Source organism: Nerophis ophidion, linkage group LG29 (genome assembly GCF_033978795.1).
Source record: "Nerophis ophidion isolate RoL-2023_Sa linkage group LG29, RoL_Noph_v1.0, whole genome shotgun sequence".
In the NCBI taxonomy this organism is placed as follows: domain Eukaryota; kingdom Metazoa; phylum Chordata; class Actinopteri; order Syngnathiformes; family Syngnathidae; genus Nerophis; species Nerophis ophidion.
The window spans coordinates 12,917,884-12,945,302 of record NC_084639.1 but is presented as its reverse complement, the minus strand read 5'-3'; the positions used below and the strand labels follow the sequence as shown (position 1 = coordinate 12,945,302).

Here is a 27,419-nt window from a genome sequence, read left to right as displayed (position 1 = left end):
AAAAAAAAAAAAGTACAAAATGTCTGGTGTGTTAAAGGAGGTGCTTTTTGTTGCACCCATTAACGTATTTATATATTTTTTTGTATTTGGAAGTCTAAACCTGACACCCTGAAAAGCAGGGGAATCCGCGAAACAGGCTTGTATGGATGAAATAGCCTCTGTTTTTTTTCCTGACCTAACGTATATTCCGCTCTACCCCGTCAATGAGCACTTTACAATAGATAAACTGCAGTAACCTCGACATATATATATATATATATATATATATATATATATGTATATATATATATATATATATATATATACATACATACATACACAGTGGGGTAGAAAAGTATTTAGTCAGCCACAGATTGTGCAAGTTCTTCCACTTAAAATGATGACAGAGGTCTGTAATTTTCATCATCGGTACACTTCAACTGTGAGAGACGGAATGTGAAAAAAGAAATCCAGGAATTCACATTGTAGGAATTTTAAAGAATTTATTTGTAAATGATGGTGGAAAATAAGTATTTGGCCAACCATTCAAAGCTCTCACTGATGGAAAGAAGTTTTGGCTCAAAATCTCACGATACATGGCCCCATTCATTCTTTCCTTAACACGGATCAATCGTCCTGTCCCCTTAGCAGAAAAACAGCCCCAAAGCATGATGTTTCAACCCCTATGCTTCACAGTAGGTATGGTGTTCTTGGGATGCAACTCGGTATTCTTCTTCCTCCAAACATGACGAGTTGAGTTTATACCAAAAAGTTCTATTTTGGTTTCATCTGACCACATGACATTCTCCCAATCCTCTGCTGTATCATCCATGTATCCATTTTGGTATAAACTCAACTCGTCGTGTTTGGAGGAAGAAGAATACTGAGTTGCATCCCAAGAACACCATACCTACTGTGAAGCATGGGGGTGGAAACATCATGCTTTGGGGCTGTTTTTATGCTAAGGGGACAGGACCATTGATCCGTGTTAAGGAAAGAATGAATGGGGCCATGTATCGTGAGATTTTGAGCCAAAACCTCCTTCCATGGGAAGGAGGTTTTGGCAACTGCAAATACCTTTTGGACCAGAGAAAAAACTGAATTATTCATCTGTGCCCTCTACTGTGGAACTCCCTATAGAACAAGGTCGCCCAGCAGGCACGAGGCGTTGATGCAACGTTGATTATTCATACATGTCCTTTAAAACTGACTTTGAAACAACGTTGCAAAATAGCTGTATTTGTACTTTGGGACAACGTTGATGTCCAGCGTTGGATCCACGTAGTTGGTTGGGAAAATGACCAAATTTCAATATCAAATCAACGTTGGAACCCAATATTGATTAAACATCGTCAAAAATAGAATAGAAAGTACTTTATTGATCCCTGGGGGAAATCCAGCACCACAGTTCGCTCACAATAAACAATAATAATAATAAATAATACAGAACATATATTATATATATATAATATATAAAATATGAATAATATACATATATTCTACATTTAAGTGCAGTCAAGGAACATATATATTATACAGTCTAATGGCTGTCGGTATGAAGGACCTCCTGTCTCGTTCCGTGTTACATTTTGGGAGTCTGAGCCTTCCATTGAACGTGCTCATTCTCTCCGCAAGGTCCGAGTGTAGCGGGTGGGAGGTGTTGTCCATAATGGCCAGGAGTTTTGCTAGACTTCTCCCCTCTGACACCACCGCCAGAGAGTCTAGCTCCAATCCCACCACGTTACTGGCATTCTCTTCTCTGAAAGCATGTTTCAATGTTGTATTTGTGTTGTAGAATATTAGTTGGGGAAATGACCAAATTTTAACGGTCAAATCAACGTCACAACTTTACATTGAAGAAACATTGTCAAAAAGCATGTTTCAATTGGGTATTTGTGTCGTCGCAGCACCCCCGCGACCCCAAAAGGGACAAGCAGTAGAAAATGGATGGATGGATGGATGCATAGAATATTAACTGGGAAATGATCAAAATTCAAAAAAATCTGAATTACATTTTTATGTTGCATGTTTGTTTGTTTTTTTAGCACCATGACTGTCAGGCTTGCCACTGACGGTTTGTTTGTTTTATTTTTTTCTCTGTGTGTGTTTAGTATTTCCTGTTTTTAGTTCCTGTCAGCGCTCTTTCCTGTCTTTCTCCCTGAGCGCTGTTTCATCTCAGCTGCGGCTGATTAGCACCCGGCCACACCTGGTGTCAATCAGCCCACTCCTATTTGTAATTCAACTGTACTGGAGAGGAGGCCACGCCGGATAGTATGAGGAACAGTGTGGTTTTCGTCCTGGTCGTGCAACTGTGGACCAGCTCTATATTCTCGGCAGGGTCCTTGAGGGTGCATGGGAGTTTGCCCAACCAGTCTACATGTGCTTTGTGGACTCGGAGAAGACATTCGACCGTGTACCCCAGGAAGTCCTGTGGGGAGTGCTCAGAGAGTATGGAGTAACGGACTGTCTGATTGTGGCGGTCCGCTCCCTGTATGATCAGTGTCAGAGCTTGGTCCGCATCGCCGGCAGTCAGTCGGACACGTTTTCAGTGAGGGTTGGACTCCGCCAAGGCTGCCCTTTGTCACCGATTCTGTTCATAACTTTTATGGACAGAATTTCTAGGCGCAGTCAAGGCATTGAGGGGATCCGGTTTGGTGGTTGCAGGATTAGGTCTCTGCTTTTTGCAGATGACGTGGTCCTGATGGCTTCATCCGGCCAAGATCTTCAGCTCCCACTGGATCGGTTCGCGGCCAAGTGTGAAGCGACCGGGATGAGAATCAGCACCTCTAAGTCCGAGTCCATGGTTCTCGCCTGGAAAAGGGTGGAGTGCCATCTCCGGGTTGGGGATGTGATCTTGCCCTAAGTGGAGGAGTTCAAGTACCTCGGTGTCTTGTTCACGAGTGGGGGAAGAGTGGATTGTGAGGTCAACAGGGGGATCAGTGCGGCACCTTCAGTAATGAGGACGCTGTATCGATCCATTGTGGTGAAGAAGGAGCTGAGCCAAAAGGCAAAGCTCTCAATTTACCAGTCGATCTACGTTCCCATCCTCACCTATGGTCATGAGCTTTGGATTATGACCAAAAGGACAAGATCACGGGTACCAGCGGCCGAAATGAGGTATCTCAGCCAGGTGGCGGGGCTCTCCCTTAGAGATAGGGTGAGAAGTTCTATCATCCGGGGGGAGTTCAAAGTAAAGTGACCGCTCCTCCACATGGAAAGGAGCCAGATCAGGTGGTTCGGGCATTGGTCAGGATGCCACTCGAACGCCTCCCTCGGGAGGTGTTTAAGGCACGTCCAACCGGTAGGAGGCCACAGGGAAGACCCAGGACACGTTGGAAAGACTATGTCTCCCGGCTGGCCTGGGAATGCCTCGGGATCCCTCAGAAAGAGCTGGACGAAGTGGCTGGGGAGAGGGAAGTTTGGGCTTCCCTGCTTAGGCTGCTGCCCCCGCGACTCGACCTCGGATAAGCGGAAAAAGATGGATGGATGGATGGATAAATTGATGACGGGGCCGTAGTTGAGACACCACCGATCTACACCAATCCCTAGGGAAGGGGTGTCAAACTCATTTTAGCTTAGGAGGGACCGCATGGAGGAAAATATTTTTCAACCTGAGCCAGACGGGTAAAATCATGGCATAAAACAACGACAACTTCAGTCTGTTTTCTTTGTTTTACCTCGGCCCAGAATAAAACATGCACTTTCTGAAAATGCACATGTCACAAATAATCCTCTTGACGAATCATTCAAGTTCGTTGAACATTCTGGGGAACAAAATTGGTGCAGTTCCAAAAAACACCACAAAGAAACACAATTAACTTCCTCTCAGTGTATCTACGAAGCAATTCAACCTTAAGTCACAGTCCATCTAGGATAGAACAAAACGCAAAATAAAGCAGAAATAAAAACACTATTATTTATCAACTACCTCATTTGTTATTTCCACTTTTCACTTTCTTTAATTGCACAGAAGACAATAACTTCCACACAACTGGATCAACGTCCAGTGTCTCATGCAGCATTTTAAGTGGGGTAACCAATTCTTTATTTTACGCTGGGTTGCGGGGGAGGAGTCACTTGCTTGGTAAATTTGCTTGCCTCACAGAATTACCACCCAGTGGAAATATTTAGAGCAGCAGTTTCTGTCATGATCCGTGGTCCGGATCATGTTTTTGTTATGTTCTGTTAGTTTTAGACTCCATGAGTTCCTGTTGTTGTGCACCCTTGTTTGTTTTCGTTACCATGGCGACTTATTAGTTTCACCTGCCTCTGGTGTTCGGGACACGCACCTGCTCTAATCAAGAGACCATTATTTAAGCCTGTCTTTGCCAGTCAGTGGTGCCGGCATCATTGCTTGTTTCATGCGATACCATAGTTCATGCTGCTCCTTTTTATGTCCGATTACAAGTTTGTGCTAGTTGTTCGATTCATGCCGTGTCCACATAAGTGTTAGTTGTTTCATGCCACAGTAACTCTTGTTTGTTCCATGCCATAGTCCATGTTAAGTGTTTAACTTCTATTTTTCCTGCGTTAAGTTTTTTTTGTTCGTTAGCTTCTCGTGTGAAGGGCACGCTTTTCTTTTGTTTGGTTCCGGTCTTTGTGATGTGTGGGTTTAATTGAGAGAAAAATATGTGTTCCTACCTGCAAGTCTTGTCCGGAATAGTCCGATTGCATCCCGGGAGAACAAACCTCGCAGTGATGGAAACGGGGTTTGTAATAAAAGTTTCAATCAATCAAAAAGACCTTGAACCATGAACTGATCTTGCCCGAGGCCCACATGTTTGACAGCCCTGAAGCATATTCTGGCATGCAGCTGTTTATGATTAACTCTGACACAACTATAACTGAGTGTAGCAAATACTTTATGACTCTTTTGTTGTGTCTTGCCACTTGCGATAAGCAATCAAAACCCTTTCCAGCTGCGCACCGTCGGCGGCTTCGTTGTAAGACAGAGGTCACCAACGCGGCCTGTTCTAAAAATAGCTCAAATAGCAGCACTTACCAGTGAGCTGCCTCTATTTTTTAAATGTTATTTATTTACTAGCAAGCTGGTCTCGCTTTGCTGGACATTTTTAATTCTAAGAGAGACAAAACTCAAATAGAATTTGAAAATCTAAGAAAATATTTTAAAGACTTGGTCTTCACTTGTTTGAATAAATTCATTTATTTTTTTACTTTGCTTCTTATAAGTTTCAGAAAGACAATTTTAGAGAAAAAATACAACCTTAAAAATGATTTTAGGATTTTTAAACACATATACCTTTTTACCTTTTAAATTCCTTCCTCTTCTTTCCTGACAATTTAAATCAATGTTCAAGTATTTTTTTTTTTTATTGTATAGAATAATAAATACATTTTAATTTAATTCTTCATTTTAGCTTATGTTTTTTTGACAAAGAATATTTGTGAAATATTTCTTCAAACTTATTATGATTAAAATTCAAAAAAATTATTCTGGCGGATCTAGAAAATCTGTAGAATCAAATTTAAATCTTTTTTCAAAGTTTTTTGAATTTCTTTTAAAATTTTTGTTCTGGAAAATCTAGAAGAAATAATGATTTGTCTTTGTTAGAAATATAGCTTGGTCCAATTTGTTATATATTCTAACAAAGTGCAGATTGCATTTTAACCTATTTAAAACATGTCATCAACATTCTAAAATGAATCTTAATCAGGAAAAATTATTAATGATGTTCCATAAATTATTTTTTTTATTTTTTCAATAAGATTCGAATTAGCTTTTTTTTCTTTTAATTTTTTTCAGTCTAATTTGAATTTTAAGGAGTTGGAATTGAAGATAAACTGATTGTAACTGAGATAGGCGCCAGCGACCCCGAAAGGGAATAAGCGGTAGAAAATAGATGGATGAATGTTTCAAAAATAATTGTCATTTTTTTCGTGTTTTCTCCTCTTTGAAACCTTTCAATTAAGTGTTTTTTCATTATTAATCCTCTACAAAAAACCTTCTGTAAAAGGAAAAAAAATGTACGACGGAATGACAGACAGAAATACCCATTTTTATATATATATAGATTTATTTATTAAAGGTAAATTGAGCAAATTGGCTATTTCTGGCAATTTATTTAAGTGTGTATCAAACTGGTAGCCCTTCGCATTAATCAGTACCCAAGAAGTAGCTCTTGGTTTCAAAAAGGTTGGTGACCCCTGTTGTCAGACCTCGAAAACCAACCAAATGCTCGAGCAATTGTCTGGTACTTGAAATGTTTGAGACTGCCAAGCAAGGCAGTCTTCACATACTTTCTGTGCTATAAGTGTACTTAAGATCCGGGCTAAGCGTCCGTCCTTTAATGTGTAGTTATGTCGATCTCTTGGCGAGATGTCACACATCGTTGGGAACAGTGTTCTCCGAAAAAGCTATTTGTTTGCGTTTCTACGCGCCGTTCGACTCTTTACGTGATTTATTGGACTGCATCGCAGTGCTGGGCTCCGGTTTCAGGCGGCTGAGCCAACATAAACCTTGTCACAACTCTGAATTCCTGCCTGGTCTACAGCTTCCAGGCAGAGCTACAGTGGATAAATAGGAGAGATAAGCTCTGTAAAACGCAGGAACCGGGCACAGGACGCACAAAGTATGGGAATCGGAACAAGGCCGGTGTCCGTCAGCGACAGTCTTCGATTACGCGACATTTTCTTCGTCTGTGTTAATGAAAAAATGTAAGATGAAAGAGTGATGGTTGAGTCATGGTGGGGTCGTGTTGTTTTGAGGTTTTGTGCTGCGCCGCCCTGAAGGCCTTTGGATCTGGCAACATCTAGCGGTAAAAGTGAAGAGCAACGCAAATACAACCTGGACTTTATTGAGTTGGTTTATGATAGTAGGGGGAGATAGAATGATTAAGGAATGTTGAAAAGAAAGGTTTATGTTGATCGTATTTTTCCTTTGTCAGAAATACAAATATCGGGGGGGAAAAAATTCATGATCTCAAATTAGGGGGGGTCCAAAAAAATATATAGATTTTCGGATGAATCACGATTCTTATCTGTTAAGATTCTTAATTGATTAAAAATTAAAAAAAAAATAGGAGGGGGGTTGTTTATCTGTCCTGTCCAGCCACTCAGACAAATCATATTGATTTCGATCACACCAGGGAAAATTAAGGCCCGTGTGCCACTTTTATATATGTACACACACATATATATATATATATATATATATATATATATGTATGTATATATGTATGTATGTATGTATGTGTGTACATATATATATATATATATATATATATATGTGTGTACATATATAACATATGTATGTATGTATGTATGTATATGTATATATATATATATATATATATGTGTGTATATATATGTGTATATGTATATTTATATGTATATCTATATATATGTCTTTATTATAGCTAATACAGACACTTACACTTAGGACTTATATAATACTTTTAAAGTAATTTTGATAGTAGGCTAATATAGCGAATATAGACACTTACGTAATGTGTTGTCTTCATTATTAGACTAATATAAGACTTACAGTAATTTTGATAGTAGGCTATTATAGCGAATATAGACACTTACGTCATGTGTTGCATTCATTCCATCCATCCATTTTCTACCGCTTATTCCCTTTCGGGGTCGCGGGGGATGCTGGCGCCTATCTCAGCTACAATCGGGCGGAAGGCGGGGTACACCCTGGACAAGTCGCCACCTCATCGCAGGGCCAACACAGATAGACAGACAACATTCACACTCACATTCACACACTAGGGCCAATTTAGTGTTGCCAATCAACCTATCCCCTGGTGCATGTCTTTTGGAAGTGGGAGGAAGCCGGAGTACCCGGAGGGAACCCACGCATTCACGGGGAGAACATGCAAACTCCACACAGAAAGATCCCGAGCCTGGATTTGAACCCAGGACTGCAGGAACTTCGTATTGTGAGGCAGAAGCACTAAACCCCTCTGCCACTGTGAAGCCCTGTTGCATTCATTATTAGACTTATATAAGACTTTTACAGTAATTTTGATAGTAGGCTATTATAGCAAATATAGACACTTAAGTCATGTGTTGTCTTCATTATAACATTTAAATAAGACTTTTTTAATGTGATTTTGATAGTAGGCTAATATAGCAAATATAGACACTTAAGTCATGTGTTGTCTTCATTATAACATTTAAATAAGACTTTTTTAATGTGATTTTGATAGTAGGCTAATATAGCAAATATAGACACTTACGTCATGTGTTGCCTTCATCACAACATTTAGATAAGACTTTTAATGTCATTTTGATAGTAAACTAATATAGTGAATATATACACTTACGTCATGTGTTGCCTTCATTATAAGACTTATATAAAACTTTTAAAGTCATTTCGATAGAAGGCCATAATAGCTAATATAGACACTTACATCATGTGTAACCTTCATTATAACCCTTATATAAGACTTTTAATGTCATTTTGATGTAGGCCATCATAGCTAATATAGACACTTACGTCATGTGTTGTCTTCATTATAAGACTTATATAAAACTTTTACAGTAATTTTGATATTAGGCTTTTATAGCTAATATAGACACTTACATCATGTGTTGCATTCATTATTAGACTTATATAAGACTTTTACAGTAATTTTGATAGTAGGCTAATATAGACACATCATGTGTTGCCTTCATTATAACACCTTTATTAGACTTTTAAAGTCATTTTGATAGTAGACTATCATAGCTAATATAGACACTTACGTCATGTGTTGCATTCATTATTAGACTTATATAAGACTTTTAAAGTCATTTTGATAGTAGGCTATCATAGCTAATATAGACACTTACGTCATGTGTTGCCTTCATTATAAGACTTATATAAAACTTTTAAAGTTATTTTGATAGTAGGCTGTCATAGCTAATATAGACACTTACGTCATGTGTTGCCTTCATTATAGGACTTATATAAAACTTTTAAAGTTATTTTGATAGTAGGCTGTCATAGCTAATATAGACACTTACATCATGTGTTGCATTAATTATTAGACATATATAAGACTTTTACAGTAATTTTGATTGTAGGCTATTATAGCGAATATAGACATTTAAATCATGTGTTGCCTTCATTATTACACTTATAAAGGCTTATATGGCTCTTTAAACATGTTGGGTTGCCGACCCCTGATTTAACAAAATAAAAGCATAACGACTCCCCACTCTATACATCTGACACCCACATGCCAATCTCCACTCATGCTGTGGGGTCTTTAATTCTCAGTGTTTCAAACCACTTCCATTTCAAAAAACTTCAAGTTCAACATGCGTCACATGTTCCTCTGATCAGGTTTTTACTTTTTTTTTTTTTTTTTTTACCAAATAGGGCCTAGTAAGTCGTTCCATCTCGGCTCTCGGGGAGTGGAAGCGTTTATTCCAGGGCGAACTGGAGAGGCCACTCAAATGTTTGGCAGATGCCGAGGGGTCGGGATCACACTGTCGCCCCGCATCAAAGCTTGAAGGCTCGGCGTGAAGATGCCAGCTGGACTGAAGGAGGTACTAACGAGTCGCTCGCTTCGCTAGGCGAACCTGATAAAACCCGATCCGAAGGCCTAATACCGATAAGCTCATTGCGGTCAATATATCGTGTAACTTCATCAATTTGTGGCGTCTGTCTCTTTAAATTCAACATTTCCACAGAACATCTCTTCGTAATCCTCTGCTTGGATATCCGAAATCCACCAAAGAGTGAACCGGGGCCAATATGAACCACGTCTCCCGATCTGGACTGTGGTGTAAAGCGACCCGGGTTACTTACGCCCCAGCAATTGGAGGATGCCGGGTTTGTAGCGCGCGTAATCAAGGCCGTGGTCGCGCCGTCATCAATCTTCATGTGACGGCACCAGATGCGGCCCCCGGGTCGGGACAGGCTCGCGTCACACGGTGGAGGCTGAACCTTTCCCACTGACTCTGGCTTGCAGATAAATTGAGCCACGGTGGTGCGTTATTGTCAACTTGAAGGTGTCCAGTGAAATACTGGACTGTATTAAAAACTCTGATATGTCCAGAATTCTACGGGTGGAGACGGAATGCCCACTTTTTTTCCCTGCCTTGTGGGACGGATTTTGACTTTTAGTGATGGACTGTGCACAGCCTGGAGCAGACATATGCAACTAAATGACTTTGGGGGCCACGTTTCCAGAAAGCAAAGAACAGGGGGGTCGGACTTCTCCCGACACGATTTGTCTTATTTTATACTGTATTATTTTTCAGACTATAAGGCACACTTAAAATCCTTTCCCCCTCCCTCAAAACTCGACAGTTTGCCTTATAACCCAGCGCGCATAATGTATGGAATAATTCTGGTTATGCTTACCGACCTCCATCAACGTTCATATACCATATTTTTCTGACTAAAAGGCGCAATTAAAATATTTTGTTTTCCTCAAAACTCGACAGTGCGCCTTATATGATTCATTAGTATTGCATAATGTACAAAATAATTCTGGTTGTGCTTACCAGCCTCCATCAACGTTCATATACCATATTTTTCTGACTAAAAGGCGCAATTAAAATATTTTGTTTTCCTCAAAACTCGACAGTGCGCCTTATATGATTCATTAGTATTGCATAATGTACAAAATAATTCTGGTTGTGCTTACCAGCCTCCATCAACGTTCATATACCATATTTTTCGGACTATTAGGCGCCTTTAAAATCCTTTATTTTCCTCAAAAATCGACAGTGCGGCTTATGATTCATTAGTATTGCATAGTGTACAAAATAATTCTGGTTTTGCTTACCAGCCTCCATCAACGTTCACATACCATATTTTTCGGACTATAAGGCGCCCTTAAAATCCTTTGTTTTCATCAAAACTCGACAGTGCGCCTTATATGATCCATTAGTATTGCATAATGTACAAAATAATTCTGGTTTTGCTTACTGACCTTCATCAACATTCAAATACCATATTTTTCAGACTATAAGGCGCACTTAAAATCCTTTTTTCCCCCTCAAAACTCGACAATGCGCCCTATAACCTGGCGCGCATAATGTATGGAATAATTTTGGTTTTGCTTACCGACCTCCATCAACGTTCATATACCATATTTTTTGGACTATTAGGCGCACTTAAAATAATTTTATTTTTCTCAAAACTCGACAGTGCGCCTTATATGATTCATGAGTATTGCATAGTGTACAAATTAATTCTGGTTGTGCTTACCAGCCTCCATCAACGTTCATATACATATTTTTCGGACTATAAGGCGCACTTAAAATCTTTTGTTTTCCTCAAAGCTCGACAGTGCGCCTTATATGATTCATTAGTATTGCATAGTGTACAAAATAATTCTTGTTGTGCTTACCAGCCTCCATCAACATTCATATACCATATTTTTCGGACTATAAGACGCACTTAAAATCCTTTTTTTTCCTCAAAACTCGACAGTGCGCCTAATATAATTCATTAGTATTGCATAGTGTACAAAATATTTCTGGTCATGCTTACCAGCCTCCATCAACGTTCATATACCATATTTTTCTGACTAAAAGGCGCAATTAAAATCTTTTGTTTTCCTCAAAACTCGACAGTGCGCCTTATATGGTTCATTAGTATTGCATAATGTACAAAATAATTCTGGTTGTGCTTACCAGCCTCCATCAACGTTCATATACCATATTTTTCGGACTATTAGGCGCCTTTAAAATCCTTTATTTTCCTCAAAAATCGACAGTGCGGCTTATGATTCATTAGTATTGCATAGTGTACAAAATAATTCTGGTTTTGCTTACCAGCCTCCATCAACGTTCACATACCATATTTTTCGGACTATAAGGCGCCCTTAAAATCCTTTGTTTTCATCAAAACTCGACAGTGCGCCTTATATGATCCATTAGTATTGCATAATGTACAAAATAATTCTGGTTTTGCTTACTGACCTTCATCAACATTCAAATACCATATTTTTCAGACTATAAGGCGCACTTAAAATCCTTTTTTCCCCCTCAAAACTCGACAATGCGCCCTATAACCTGGCGCGCATAATGTATGGAATAATTTTGGTTTTGCTTACCGACCTCCATCAACGTTCATATACCATATTTTTTGGACTATTAGGCGCACTTAAAATAATTTTATTTTTCTCAAAACTCGACAGTGCGCCTTATATGATTCATGAGTATTGCATAGTGTACAAATTAATTCTGGTTGTGCTTACCAGCCTCCATCAACGTTCATATACATATTTTTCGGACTATAAGGCGCACTTAAAATCTTTTGTTTTCCTCAAAGCTCGACAGTGCGCCTTATATGATTCATTAGTATTGCATAGTGTACAAAATAATTCTTGTTGTGCTTACCAGCCTCCATCAACATTCATATACCATATTTTTCGGACTATAAGACGCACTTAAAATCCTTTTTTTTCCTCAAAACTCGACAGTGCGCCTAATATAATTCATTAGTATTGCATAGTGTACAAAATATTTCTGGTCATGCTTACCAGCCTCCATCAACGTTCATATACCATATTTTTCTGACTAAAAGGCGCAATTAAAATCTTTTGTTTTCCTCAAAACTCGACAGTGCGCCTTATATGGTTCATTAGTATTGCATAATGTACAAAATAATTCTGGTTGTGCTTACCAGCCTCCATCAACGTTCATATACCATATTTTTCGGACTATTAGGCGCCTTTAAAATCCTTTATTTTCCTCAAAACTCGACAGTGCGGCTTATGATTCATTACTATTGCATAATATACAAAATAATTCTGGTTTTGCTTACCAGCCTCCATCAATGTTCACATACCATATTTTTTGGACTATAAGGCGCCCTTAAAATCCATTGTTTTCATCAAAACTCGACAGTGCGCCTTATATGATTCATTAGTATTGCATAATGTACAAAATAATTCTGGTTTTGCTTACTGACCTTCATCAACATTCAAATACCATATTTTTCAGACTATAAGGCGCACTTAAAATCCTTTTTTCCCCCTCAAAACTCGACAATGCGCCTTATAACCTGGCGCGCATAATGTGTGGAATAATTTTGGTTTTGCTTACCGACCTCCATCAACGTTCATATACCATATTTTTTGGACTATAAGGCGCACTTAAAATAATTTTATTTTTCTCAAAACTCGACAGTGCGCCTTATATGATTCATTAGTATTGCATAGTGTACAAAATAATTCTGGTTGTGCTTACCAGCCTCCATCAACATTCATATACCATATTTTTCGAACTATAAGACGCACTTAAAATCCTTTTTTTCCCTCAAAACACGACAGTGCGCCTAATATAATTCATTAGTATTGCATAGTGTACAAAATATTTCTGGTTATGCTTACCAGCCTCCATCAACGTTCATATACCATATTTTTCGGACTATAAGGCGCACTTAAAATCTTTTGTTCTCCTCAAAACTTGACAGTGCGCCTTTATATGATTCATTAGTATTGCATAATGTACAAAATCATTATGGTTGTCCTTACCGACCTCCATCAAGGTTCATATACCATATTTTTCGGACTACAAGGCGCACTTAAACTCCTTTTTTTCTTCAAAACTCGACAGTGCGCCTTAGTGCAGTCTACTCAACATGTAGACTGCACTATAACGGCAATATGACTCAAGTAAACAACAGTAAGACATATTATCTGGCCTTTCGTTTCGCAATATTATGCAAAAGCAACTTTTTCTTATCTTTTGGTACCTGTTGATCTGTATTTGGGAACTGCATAAATCCTGAAAAATTGCACGCATCCGCCTTTGTAGTCCGTGCCGACTCCGTATTTGATAAGCTTCTTCCTTTTCTCTATCTTTTTGCTATGGGACATTTATCCTCCACTGTTGCCATTTCTAATATTAAGTAGTGTAAAGTTCTTACTTATTTCTGTCAGTAAACTCACCACGAAAGCGCTAAAACATACCGGTGTAGTGAGTTTACATTATTCACCCAAGGAACTTTAAACAAAACGCCAGATAATATGTGTTATCTTATACACACACCATAATAATACCCCTATGTTTAATGCGCCGACAATCCATAAAGCGGTGTGGCTTCATAGCTTACCAAAGTCGTACTAAAACATTGTGATAGATTTTTGAGCGCCGTGTGTAAAGTTCTATATTTTCAATGGAACATATAAAATGTCGGTGGTGTTTACTTGAGTCATATTGCCGTCATATTGTAGTCTACACGTATCTCCTATGTTTGACTGCCATCTACTGGTCACACTTATCATTACACGAGGCCAGTATAGCTCGGTTGGTAGAGTGGCCATGCCAGCGACTTGAGGGTTCCAGGTTCGATCCCCGCTTCAGCCATCCTACTCACTGCCGTTGTGTCTTTGGGCAAGACACTTTACCCACCTGCTCCCAGTGCCACCCACACTGGTTTAAACTACAGATGTCGATAAATGCTTTAAAATGTAAAATCAGAAGTTATCGGTATAGGTTTCAAAAAGTAAAATGTATAACTTTTTAAAACGCCGCTGTGTACACTGAGGTAGGGAGTATTACAGAGCGCCAATAAACCTTAAAGGCACTGCCTTTGCGTGCTGGCCCAATCACATAATATCTACGGCTTTTCACACACACACAAGTGAACGCAAGGCATACTTGGTCAACAGTCATACAGGTCACACTGAGGGTAACCGTATAAACAACTTTAACACTGTTACAAATATGCGCCACACTGTGAACCCACACCAAACAAGAATGACAAACACATTTCGGGAGAACATCCGCACTGTAACACAACAGAACAAATACCCAGAACCCGTTGCAGCACTATCTCTTCCAGATACAATACACACCCGCTGCTACCCTTTACCCGGAAGCCCCATCCACCCCAACCCTGCCCACCTCAACCTCCTCATACTCTCTCAGGAAGAGCATGTCCCAAATTCCAAGCTGTGGTTTTGAGGCATGTTAAAAAAAATAATGCACTTTGTGACTTCAATAATAAATATGGCAGTGCCATGTTGGCACTTTTCTCCATAACTTGAGTTGATTTATTTTTGAAAACTTAGTTACATTATTTAATGCATCCAGCGGGGCATCACAACAAAATTAGGCATAATAATGTGTTAATTCCACGACTGTATATATCGGGATCGGTTGATATCGGTATCGGTAATTAAGAGTTGGACAATACCGGAATATTGGATATCGGCAAAAGAGCCATTATCGGACATCTCTAGTTTAAATGTAACTTAGATATTGGGTTTCACTCTGTAAAGCGCTTTGAGTCACTGGAGAAAAGAGCTATATAAATATAATTCACTACACTTCCCACTTCATTACACCAATGTACCAGATAAAATAGCTTCGAGGTTGGTAAGCAAAACCAGTATTATTCCTTACATTAAGCGCACCGGTTATAAGGCGCACTGTTGAGTTTTGAGTAAAAAAAGGATTTTAAGTGCGCCTTATAGTTTGAAAAATACGGTAAAAAATTAGGTTTTAAAAAATAAAGGCAAACTTTTGTGAGAATGGACATTTATACACTGTGAGAAATTCATAGTACATTTTTGTCCCTGCCTCTGAAAAAAATGGCCATTGGAAATCGTTGGGAACCGGAATCAAAATGACGACTCGAAACCGCAATTGTTACGGCTCAAACTCCTGCCAACGCCGCTCATCCGTCTGTGTGCTCCAGTGAAAGCACCGCGGGCCACGCCCATGTCCGTTTCCTCTCCGCTACGGGCACACCTCGGTACGGCTGCAGGAGCTCTGTAATCAGCGCACCTGCCTAGGATGAACGTTCTGCCTTCATAAGCTCGCCCAACCTGCCATGCGGCGCCGGAGTGTAGTCTTCAGTTGGCGTACATACCCTCCGTCGCCTGGAAAGTGAGCTGTGCGTCTCACTTTCTCCCGAATTTCCCTCTGGACTGCCGCCCTCTATCCTTGACTTCCCTGGCTTTGGACTCGGACCTTTAGACTTCTCTCTCCCCTGGAGTTCCTCGTTTCTCGTTCAAAACACTTGGTAACACACACTTCGTACACTCTTGGATTTTGTCACACTACATTGTGGTGGAAAGGTCCGAAGCTTAAAATGCAAACAAAGTGGTTTTAGTACACAAGGTTTATTTACCCATATTCAAAAGAACAAGTTGGATTGAATTGCAGACAGCATCCTTCGAAGGATCCAGAATGAAACAAATCATGCAAAATCGTATCAAATATTGGTCTCCTGGCTTTTTATATGTTTTCCTCATGTGTCAAGGTCTTGCTGTTTTGTAACTGCTTGTTCCAAAACAACTGTGGATCCCTTAGCCATAACAAACAGTCAAAACATTTCTTAGAATGGTCAGAGTGACCACAAATTCAACTGTCCCCTACTTATGATCTCTTGGTTCTGAATAGGAAAAAAAAAAGAGCAGACCTCTTAAAGCTTTTTGACAAATTTTCTTTAAGGACTTCGACACAAAGTCCATCATCCATCATCCTCCGCTTATCCGAGGTCGGGTCGCGGGGGCAACAGCCTAAGCAGGGAAACCCAGACTTCCCTCTCCCCAGCCACTTCGTCTAGCTCTTCCCGGGGGATCCCGAGGCGTTCCCAGGCCAGCCGGGAGACATAGTCTTCCCAACGTGTCCTGGGTCTTCCCCGTGGCCTCCTACCGGTTGGACGTGCCCTAAACACCTCCCTAGGGAGGCGTTCGGGTGGCATCCTGACCAGATGCCCGAACCACCTCATCTGGCTCCTCTCGATGTGAAGGAGCACCGGCTTTACTTTGAGTCCCTCCCGGATGGCAGAGCTTCTCACCCTATCTCTAAGGGAGAGCCCCGCCACACGGCGGAGGAAACTCATTTCGGCCGCTTGTACCCGTGATCTTATCCTTTCGGTCATAACCCAAAGCTCATGACCATAGGTGAGGATGGGAACGTAGATCGACCGGTAAATTGAGAGCTTTGCCTTCCGGCTCAGCTCCTTCTTCACCACAACGGATCGGTACAACGTCCGCATTACTGAAGACGCTGCACCGACCCGCCTGTCGATCTCACGAGCCACTCTTCCCTCACTCGTGAACAAGACTCCTAGGTACTTGAACTCCTCCACTTGGGGCAGGGTCTCCTCCCCAACCCGGAGATGGCACTCCACCCTTTTCCGGGCGAGAACCATGGACTCGGACTTGGAGGTGCTGATTCTCATTCCGGTCGCTTCACACTCGGCTGCGAACCGATCCAGCAAGAGCTGAAGATCCCGGTCAGATGAAGCCATCAGGACCACATCATCTGCAAAAAGCAGAGACCTAATCCTGCGGTTACCAAACCGGAATCCCTCAACGCCTTGACTGCGCCTAGAAATTCTGTCCATAAAAGTTATGAACAGAATCGGTGACAAAGGACAGCCTTGGCGGAGTCCAACCCTCACTGGAAATGTGTTCGACTTACTACCGGCAATGCGGACCAAGCTCTGGCACTGATCGTACAGGGAACGGACCGCCACAATAAGACAGTCCGATACCCCATACTCTCTGAGCACTCCCCACAGGACTTCCCGAGGGACACGGTCGAATGCCTTCTCCAAGTCCACAAAGCACATGTAGACTGGTTGGGAAAACTCCCATGCACCCTCAAGAACCCTGCCGAGAGTATAGAGCTGGTCCACAGTTCCACGACCAGGACGAAAACCACACTGTTCCTCCTGAATCCGAGGTTCGACTATCCGGCGTAGCCTCCTCTCCAGTACACCTGAATAAACCTTACCGGGAAGGCTGAGGACTGTGATCCCACGATAGTTGGAACACACCCTCCGGTCCCCCTTCTTAAAGAGAGGAACCACTACCCCGGTCTGCCAATCCAGAGGTACCGCCCCCGGTGTCCACGCGATGCTGCAAAGTCTTGTCAACCAAGACAGCCCCACAGCATCCAGAGCCTTAAGGAACTCCGGGCGGATCTCGTCCACCCCTGGGGCCTTGCCACCGAGGAGCTTTTTAACTACCTCAGCGACCTCAGCCCCAGAAATAGGAGAGTCCACCACAGATTCCCCAGGCACTGCTTCCTCATAGGAAGACGTGTTGGTGGGATTGAGGAGGTCTTCGAAGTATTCCTTCCACCTATCCACAACATCCGCAGTTGAGGTCAGCAGAACACCATCCGCACCATACACGGTGTTGATAGTGCACTGCTTCCCCTTCCTGAGGCGGCGGACGGTGGTCCAGAATCGCTTCGAAGCCGTCCGGAAGTTGTTTTCCATGGCTTCCCCAAACTCCTCCCATGTCCGAGTTTTTGCCTCCGCGACCGCTGAAGCTGCACACCGCTTGGCCTGTCGGTACCTGTCCACTGCCTCCGGAGTCCTATGAGCCAAAAGGACCCGATAGGACTCCTTCTTCAGCTTGACGGCATCCCTCACCGCTGGTGTCCACCAAGGGGTTTTAGGATTTCCGCCCCGACAGGCACCAACTACCTTGCGGCCACAGCTCCGATCTGCCGCCTCGACAATAGAGGTGCGGAACATGGTCCACTCGGACTCAATGTCCAGCACCTCCCTCGTGACATGTTCAAAGTTCTTCCGGAGGTGGGAATTGAAACTTTGTCTGACAGGAGACTCTGCCAGACGTTCCCAGCAGACCCTCACAATGCGTTTGGGCCTCCCAGGTCTGTCCGGCATCCTCCCCTCACCATCGCAGCCAACTCACCACCAGGTGGTGATCGGTAGAAAGCTCCGCCCCTCTCTTCACCCGAGTGTCCAAAACATGAGGCCGCAAATCCGATGACACAACTACAAAGTCGATCATGGAACTGCGGCCTAGGGTGTCCTGGTGCCAAGTGCACATATGGACACCCTTATGTGTGAACATGGTGTTTGTTATGGACAAACTGTGACGAGCACAAAAGTCCAATAACAAAACACCACTCGGGTTCAGATCCGGGCGGCCATTCTTCCCAATCACGCCTCTCCAGGTTTCACTGTCGTTGCCAACGTGAGCGTTGAATCTCCCAGTAGGACAAGGGAATCACCTGGGGGAGCACTTTCCAGTACTCCCTCGAGTGTTCCCAAAAAGGGTGGGTACTCTGAACTGTTGTTTGGTGCATAAGCACAAACAACAGTCAGGAGCCGTCCCCCCACCCGAAGGCGGAGGGAGGCTACCCTTTCGTCCACCGGGTTGAACTCCAACGTACAGGCTTTGAGCCGGGGGGTAACAAGAATTGCCACCCCAGCCCGTCGCCTCTCACTGCCGGCAACGCCAGAGTGGAAGAGGGTCCAATCCCTCTCGAGATAAGTGGTTCCAGAGCCCTTGCTGTGCGTCGAAGTGAGTCCGACTATATCCAGCCGGAATTTCTCGACTTCGCGCACTAGCTCAGGCTCTTTCCCCCCCAGTGACGTGACGTTCCACGTCCAAGAGCTAGCTTCTGTAGCCGAGGATCGGACTGCCAAGTGCCCTGCCTTCGGCTGTCGCCCAGCTCACATTGCACCCGACCTCTATGGCCCCTGCTATGGGTGGTGAGCCCATTGGAGGGATGACCCACGTTGCCTCTTCGGGCTGTGCCCGGCCGGGCCCCATGGGAACAGGCCCGGCCACCAGGCGCTCGCCATCGTGCCCCACCTCCGGGCCTGGCTCCAGAGGGGGGCCCTGGTGACCCGCGTCCGGGTGAGGGAAATCTGGGTCCATGATTTTTCTTCTTCATAAAGGTCTTCGAGCTGCTCTTTGTCTGATCCCTCACCTAGAACCTGTTTGCCTTGGGAGACCCTACCAGGGGGCTTTATGCCCCCGGACAACATAGCTCCTAGGATCATTGGGACACGCAAACTCCTCTACCACGATAAGGTTGCAGCTCAGAGAAGAGTCGACACAAAGTATGGTATAAAAGTCAGAAATTCCACTACATCTCCATAGTTTATTAGTTAATATATATATATATATATATATATATATATATATATATATATATATATATATATATATATATATATATATATATTACAACCCTCTGGTGTCAGTTGACGTCACCTCCCTGTTTAACCATAACAGCAGATGCCCAAACATCGGTGACTTCATAACCTGAAAGCTTCCAAATTCAAACTGTCGTATCGCTGGCTTCCAACCCGAGTCATGCACAAACATTAGCATTCCCGATGCTAGGCGTGCTACAAATGTGTCACATCTTTCACACTTGAGAATCCATCCTTTTATTCTTAAGGTCGAGGGTGGTTCTGAACCACTTGAGTCCAGACATTTGAGACGTGGCCAAGGAATACTTGTGTGACTCACCAGGAAGGCGTTAGACCAGACGGCGTTAACGAGGTTTAAAAGTGCAACTGGGTTGTTCCTCCTGATACAAAACAGAGATGAACCGAACTATTTTTAGACCAAAATTACAAATACGCCGACTCAAAAAAATACTTATTTTCCATTAGTCCAGAGCTGGGCAAATATTTTAACTCGGGGGGTTGGGGGGGACAATGTGTAAGTGTGTATATAAATTACATACAGTATACACATTTAGATGTAAAAAATCTGCTGTACAGTATGTGTGTTTGGGTCCCTTTTTTGCAGGAACACTAATTCCAAAATTCTCCAAAAAAACGAATGGAATAGGGCAGCACGGTGGAAAAGGGGTTAGTGCAGGGGTCACCAACGCGGTGCCCGTGGGCACCAGGTGGCCCGTAAGGACCTGGTGAGTCGCCCGCTGGCCTGTTTTAAAAATAGCTCAAATAGCAGCACTTACCAGTGAGCTGCCTCTATTTTTTAAATTGTTTTTATTTACTAGCAAGCTGGTCTTGTTTTGCGCAACATTTTTAACACTAAGAGAGACAAAACTCAAATAGAATTTGAAAATCCAAGAAAATATTTTAAAGACTTGGTTTGACTTGTTTAAATAAATTCATTTATTTTTTTACTTTGCTTCTCATGACTTTCAGAAAGACAATTTTAGAGAAAAAATACAACCTTAAAAATGATTTTAGGATTTTTTTAACACATATACCTTTTTACCTTTTAAATTCCTTCCTCTTCTTTCCTGATAATTTAAATCAATGTTCAAGTAAATATATTTTTTTTATTGTACAGAATAATACATACATTTTAATTTAATTCTTTATTTTAGCTTCTGTTTTTTCGACAAAGAATATTTGTGAAATATTTCTTCAAACTTATTATGATTAAAATAAAATAAAAATATTTTGGCAAATCTAGAAAATCTGTAGAATAAAATTTAAATCTTATTTCAAAGTTTTTTGAATTTATTTTGAAATTTTTGTTCTGGAAAATCTAGAAGAAATAATAATTTGTCTTTGTTAGAAATACAGCTTGGTCCAATCTGTTATATATTCTAACAAAGTGCAGATTGGATTTAAACCTATTTAAAACATGTCATTAAAAATTGTAAAATTACTCTTAATCAGGAAAAATTACACACATTATTTTTTTTATTTTGTCGAAAAGGTTCAAATTAGCTAGTTTTTCTCCTCTTTTTTTCAGTCGAAATTTGAATTTTAAAGAGTCGAAATTGAAGATAAACTATGTTTCAAAATTAAATTTAAATTTTTTTCGTGTTTTTTCCTCTTTTTAACCGTTCAATTAAGTGTTTTTTTCATCATTTATTCTCTACAAAAAACCTACCGTCAAAGGGAAAAAAATGTACGACGTAATGACAGACAGAAATACCCATTTATATATATATATATATATTTATTTATTCAAGGTAAATTGAGCAAATTGGCTATTTCTGGCAATTTATTTAAGTGTGTATCAAACTGGTAGCCCTTCGCATTAATCAGAACCCAAGAAGTAGCTCTTGGTTTCAAAAAGGCTGGTGACCCCTGGGTTAGTGCATCTGCCTCACAATACAAAGGTCCTGAGTAGTCCTGTGTCCACTCCCGGACTTGGGATCTTTTTGTGTGGAGTTTGCATGTTCTACCCGTGACTGCGTGGGTTCCCTCAGGGTACTCCGGCTTCCTCCCACCTCCAAAGACATGCACTTGGGGATAGGTTGATTGGCAACACTAAATGGTCCCTAGTGTGTGAATGTGAGTGTGAATGTTGTCCGTCTATCTGTGTTGGCCCTGTGATGAGGTGGCGACTTGTCCAGGGTGTACCCCGCCTTGCGTGCAAATAGTGAAGTGAAGTGAATTATATTTATATAACGCTTTTCTCCAGTGACTCAAAGCGCTTTACATAGTGAAACCCAATATCTAAGTTACATTTAAACCAGTGTGGGTTGCACTGGGAGCAGGTGGGTAAAGTGTCTTGCCCAAGGACACAACGGTAGGGACTCGGATGGCGAGAACGGGAATCAAACCTGGAACCCTCAAGTTGCTGGCACGGCCACTCTACCAACCGAGCTATACAGCTGAGATAGGCTCCAGCACCCCCCGCGACCTCAAAAGGGACAAGCGGTAGACAATGGATGGATGGATGGAATTTTAAATCTTATTTCAAAGTCTTTTGAAATAAGATTTTGCTTCTTATAACTTTCAGAAAGACAATTTTAGAGAAAAATTACAACCGTAAAAATGATTTTAGGATTTTTAAACACATATACCTTTTTAACTTTAAAATTCCTTCCTCTTCTTTTCTGACAATTTAAATCAATGTTCAAGTTTTTTTTTATTGTAAAGAATAATAAATAAATTTTAATTTAATTCTTAATTTTAGCTTCTGTTTTTTTGACGAGGAATATTTGTGAAATATTTCTTCAAACTTCTTATGATTAAAATTAAAAAAAAAAGTATTATCTAGAAAATCTTTAGAACCAAATTCAAATCTTATTTCAAAGTCTTTTGAATTTATTTTTAAATTTTTGTTCTGGAAAATCTAGAATAAAATAATGATTTGTCTTTGTTTGAAATATAGCTTGGTCCAATTTGTTATATATTCTAATAAAGTGCAGATTGGATTTTAACCTATTCAAAACATGTCATCAACATTCTAAAATTAATCTTAGTCAGGAAAAATTACTAATAAATGACCAGATCCATAATTTTTTTTTTTTTCAAAAAGATTCGAATTAGCTAGTTTTTCTCTTCATTTTTTTCAGTTGAATTTTAAAGAGTCGAAATTGAAGATAAACTATGTTTCAAAATTAAATTTTCATTTTTTTTGTGTTTTCTCCTCTGTTAAACCGTTCAATTAAGTGTTTGTTTTTTTATAGATTTATTTATTAAAGGTAAATTTGTTACGATCCACTGCTCGGATCCGTACATATTCTGGTTTATTGTTCCATTTTTGTTTCACTCTGTTGTTTGACGTCTTTATTTCCTGTTTAGTCTGTCACCATGGTAGCTCATTAGCTCACCTGCCCCTCATCTACGCACACCTGTTTCTTCTGATCACCTCCATTATTTAAGCTTGCCCCTAATTTGCTTTCGTGCAACAGACGCCCTTTTGTATGTATATTCCTCTAGCTTTTCCCGCAACGCTTGTACTTCTATTTCCAGCTCTCACGCTGATGATTTAGTTTTTCCTTTTTAGTGTGCCTTCGTGCCAATTCTAGTTTTCTGTTTGCTATTCCTAGCTTTGATGCTAGCGTCCTTTGTTTGTTTATCTATTAGCTCCAGTATTTTTGTTCTTTATTTAGTGTTCTCGTGAGACGTGTAAAAACGCCAACTCAACACCAAGCCAAACCGGAGTCAATGAAGAGAACGTCGTTGTAAGCTTGACCATTTATTTTTGACAATTCCTTCATAGACAAGATGGTGAAAAACTGAAAAGAACAGAGGGACACAACACACTTATTGCCTCTGTACATATTCGTTTACATCCATCCATCCATTTTCTACCGCTTATTCCCTTTGGGGTCGCGGGGGGCGCTGGCGCCTATCTCAGCTACAATCGGGCGGAAGGCGGGATACACCCTGGACAAGTCGTCACCTCATCGCAGGGCCAACACAGACAGACAACATTATAACTCACATTTACACACTAGGGCCAATTTAGTGTTGCCAATCAACCTATCCCCAGGTGCATGTCTTTGGAAGTGGGAGGAAGCCGGAGTACCCGGAGGGAACCCACGCACTCACGGGGAGAACATGCAAACTGCACACAGAAAGATCCCGAGCCTGGATTTGAACCCAGGACTGCAGGACCTTCGTATTGTGAGGCAGACGCACTAACCCCTCTGCCACCGTGAAGCTATTCGTTTACAATGACATATAAAAGTGTAACGGTAATGTCGGAAAATGTCCAGCAGAGGGAGACTCCCGTCTGCCTAAATGACTTGAACACAATGTATCTAGTTCGACAATTTAACATATCGGCACTATTACACCTTTTTAACGTATCTGACATGTTAACTTATTAAAGACGACTTACGGCATTGCTTCTTCGCCGCTTTGTGTAGGATGGCAACAGAAAATACTACAGAAGACTACAAAATGTATCTCTAGCTTTCGAACAAATACCGGATGTCAACCAACAGGAAGTAATTTAGCGGAAGTGACATCACCTAACTGCTGTTTACCAATTATAGCGTGCAATAAATATAAACAACTTTAACTCTAAATTAAAGCATTGCAGTTACTAATACAAAATATTAATTAATAAAAAAATATTATCATGTAATTACGTAAATAATATTAACAGTTGACTTCAGGACAACACACTTTAGCTCCCTTCGTTACTTTAATAAAATCATCATAGCTTACCTTACGCTGTGTTCACTGTCAACGCATCCCTGGAAGATCGAACCCGGCAACAACATGCCTCGTAGTCGTTTCAAAATTGAGCGAATTGGCTATTTCTGGCGATTTATTTAAGAGTGTATCAAACTGGTACCCCTTCGCATTAATCAGTACCCAAGAAGTAGCTCTTGGTTTCAAAAAGGTTTGGTGACCCCTGCTTTAGACAATGTGCCAACTTCACTGCTTTTGGGCTTTCTAGATCCCACACTTCCTAAAATGGATTACTTTTTGCCATCGCCTGAGTCCAAGTTCCAAGCAACAAGTGAAGCACTAATCGACCCGTATCCACACGCTTTGGTCATGCTACCGTCGGCTTTCCCAGAAAAAGCACCACTGGTTCAGGAATGCAAAATAAGTGTTCCGTAGTGCGGAAACAGGCCTCCTTCCAGGTTCTCTTCCCCCCTCTTTTGTCACTTTCTGCATGAAGACAAGCCAGCGGACGACCTACCAATCAGCTGGGCTGTCAAATTAGCAGCGAGCAAGTGATTATTCACTGAGGTGGACACATAGCGTCTCCATATTAAAACAGCGCTAAGACAAGTGAGGTCATTACTCATTCTCTCCCCGAGCCAGACATCCTTTTGGGGATTTTTGGAGTCGGCATACTTCCAGGTACAAACCGCATGGGTCGTTTTTTTTTACTACGTCAGAACAATGGTTTTACATTTGGCCACACATACTGTACTTGTAACAATTGTTGTTGTTTTTTCAAAATCGAGACCATGTTTCCCATAAAGCGGTTGCTTCCTGTGGCATGCGAATGTGTTTCTGAAAAATAATGACAGATCACAGGAGCCAGCAACGTTCCCTGACAACAGCAGGAAAGCCACGGTGAGACGGTTTTCATTTGGAGCCATGGCGGCGGTTGTTGGGTTTTTTTTTATGATCGAGAGGGAACTTTCGCTGCTTCAATGGAGCATGTCAAGTTAAAGGCCTACTGAAATGAGATTTTCTGATTCAAACGGGGATAACAGGTCCATTATATATGTCATACTTTATCATTTCCCGATATTGCCATATTTTTGCTGAAAGGATTTAGTAGAGAACATCGACGATAAAGTTTGCAACTTTTGGTCGCTAATAAAAAAGCCTTGCCTGTACCAGAAGTGACAGACGATGACGTCACCCGTGTGATGGCTCCTCACATCCTCACATTGTTTATAATAGGAGCCTCCAACAAAAAGAGCTATTCGGACCGAGAAAACGACAATTTCCCCATTAATTTGAGCGAGGATGAAAGATTCGTGGCTGAGAATATTGATAGCGAAAGACTAGAAAAAAAATAAATACAAAAATAAAGTTAAAAAAAAAAGGCGATTGCATTGTGAGCGATTCAGATGTTTTTAGACACATTTACTAGGATAATTCTGGGAAATCTTTCTATTGTGTTGCTAGTGAGTTAAATAGTACCTGATAGTCGGAGGGGTGTGTCCACGGGTGTGTTGACGCCAGTGTCTGAGGGAATTAGTCACGGCAGCAGCAGCACGACAGAAGTTCCGCTGATCTCCGGTAAGAGGCGACTTTTTACCACAATTTTCTCACCGAAACCTGCCGGTTGACAAGTGGTCGGGATCCATGTTCGCTTGACCGCTCTGATCCATAGTAAAGTTTCACCTCCGGGAATTTTAAACAAGGAAACACCGTGTGTTTGTGTGGCTAAAGGCTAAAGCTTCCCACCTCCATCTTTCTACTTTGACTCCTCCATTATTAATTGAACAAATTGCAAAAGATTCAGCAACACAGATGTCCAGAATACTGTGTAATTGCGCGATGAAAAGAGACGATTTTTAGCCGCGAGTAGTGCTGCGCTAATATATCCCCTCCAACTCGAGACGTCACGCGTCGTCATTCCGCGACGTTTTCAACAAGAAACTCCGCGGGAAATTTAAAATTGTAATTTAGTAAACTAAAAAGGCCGTATTGGCACGTGTTGCAATGTTAATATTTCATCATTGATGTATAAACTATCAGACTGTGTGGTCGGTAGTAGTGGGTTTCTGTAGGCCTTTAATCATTTTTGTAAAGAAACAAGCTTTGATGTACTTAAGAAAATATCTACTGTATTTATTATGTGCGGGCCTAACATAAATCATGATCATAAATTGATAAAAGTCCATTTTATTTTTAATTTACTTTCTATAAATATACAAAAGTATTCATCATATTCTCTTCATGTCATATTAGGCTCAAGGGTTGTTGTTTTTACGTTAAAGGCCTACTGAAACCCACTACTACTCACCACGCAGTCTGATAGTTTATATATCAATGATGAAATATTAACATTGCAAAACATGCCAATACAGCCGGTTTAGTTTACTAAATTGCAATTTTAAATTTCGCGCAAAGTATCCCGCTGAAAACGTCAGTATGCGCGTGACGTCTCGAATTGTAACAGAGATTTTTTCCAGCCCGATCCCAGCTATAAGTAGTCTTCTTTAATCGCATAATTACACAGTATTCTGGACATCTGTGTTGCTGAATATTTTGCAATTTGTTCAATTAATAATGGAGACGTCAAAGAAGAACAAAGTAGGTGGGAAGCGGTGTATTGCGGCTGCCTTAAGCAACACAAACACAGCCAGTGTTTCCTTGTTTACATTCCCGAAGGTGAAGCTTACTATGGAACAGAGCGGTCAAGCGAACATGGTTCCCGACCACATGTCAACCGGTGAAAAATTGTGGTAATAAGTCGGCTCTTACCATAGACATGAGCGGAGCTTGCGTGGTTTTTCATGCAGCTGTCAAAGAGGCAGCTGGGTGGCTTCCCTTAAAGACACAGGCGGCCACCACACCCGTGGCCAGACCCCTCCGACTTTCAGGTACGACAGTATAATCTCACTACAACACTAGT

The 27,419-nt window shown here is 41.2% G+C and overlaps 1 long non-coding RNA gene across 1 annotated transcript in view; it reads right to left on the bottom strand.

Annotated features, from left to right (window-relative positions):
- The window catches only part of LOC133545954 (uncharacterized), a 31,772-nt gene extending 7,461 nt beyond the window's left edge, over nucleotides 1-24,311 (bottom strand). The window contains exons 1-2 of the long non-coding RNA XR_009804947.1: nucleotides 24,201-24,311; nucleotides 20,160-20,220 (exon numbers count right to left, since the gene is read on the bottom strand). This is a non-coding gene — a long non-coding RNA (uncharacterized LOC133545954). The remainder of the gene's footprint in view (nucleotides 1-20,159; nucleotides 20,221-24,200) is intronic.
- Between the last annotated feature and the right edge of the window lie 3,108 nt (nucleotides 24,312-27,419).